Source organism: Crocuta crocuta, unplaced genomic scaffold, assembly GCF_008692635.1.
Source record: "Crocuta crocuta isolate KB4526 unplaced genomic scaffold, BGI_CrCroc_1.0 scaffold466, whole genome shotgun sequence".
Classification (NCBI taxonomy): domain Eukaryota; kingdom Metazoa; phylum Chordata; class Mammalia; order Carnivora; family Hyaenidae; genus Crocuta; species Crocuta crocuta.
The window spans coordinates 8141255-8142035 of NW_027529672.1; the positions used below are offsets into that span (position 1 = coordinate 8141255).

The 781-nt window shown below is 71.1% G+C and overlaps 1 protein-coding gene across 3 annotated transcripts in view; it reads left to right on the top strand.

Annotated features, from left to right (window-relative positions):
- The window catches only part of INPP5A (inositol polyphosphate-5-phosphatase A), a 163769-nt gene that overhangs the window by 117821 nt on the left and 45167 nt on the right, over nt 1-781 (top strand). The window lies entirely within an intron of this gene.

Here is a 781-nt window from a genome sequence, read left to right on the forward strand (position 1 = left end):
TTGGCTAGCTCTCCGTCCGGCACGGCCCCCCCTGCTGCTGAAACCCCTTACCTGCTTTCCTAACGTGTGCTCACGGGGCCACGCAGGGCTGAGGACGCCGGCCGTCTGCACCCGCTCTCAGGGCCCTAGGGTGGCCCTGGGAAGGCCTTCTGCTGGCTGAGGGTGCATGCAGGCGGGGCGCCCCACCCCAGGCCGGCCCTCAGCCTCCTCTGCTGTTGGCCCGGGACCCTCCCCGGAGCCCGTCCGGCGGGCTCCCTGGAGCAGGGGTGGAGGAGCCCCTGGCGGAGGTGCAGACTCACTGATGGGCTCCAGGGAGCACCTTGTGCCCTGGCGCACGCCGTGCATGGTCGTGAGCTTGGCACACGCATCTCACGGGGTCTTGGGCCCCGAGTCCTGGCACTGTGACAGCTGCAGTGTGCTTGTGCCCCCACACCGACCCCCGTGAGGCCGCCTGTCTGCGGCGACGCCTCGGGCTCCCCGTGGGGCAGGAAGGCCGACAGCCAGGTTCCTGCCTCCCCTCCTCCTCCCCGCCTCCCCCGGCGCAGAGACCCACAGCAGGGCTGCCCGGTCCCCTGCGGGCTTCTTGGCGCTGTGAGCCGGGGGCTTCTTGGGTGAAAGGACCCACCTAGTGCCCCTCTTCTGGTGTCACTAACCCACGGGGAGCAGCGGATGGGCCCCCCCCAGCTGCCCTTGAAGGGTCCAGGCCTGGGATTGTGCTGCCTGCTCCTGCCTCTTCTCCCCCTCCCCCCTCCCCCTCCTCCCCTCTCCCCTCCCCCTCCCC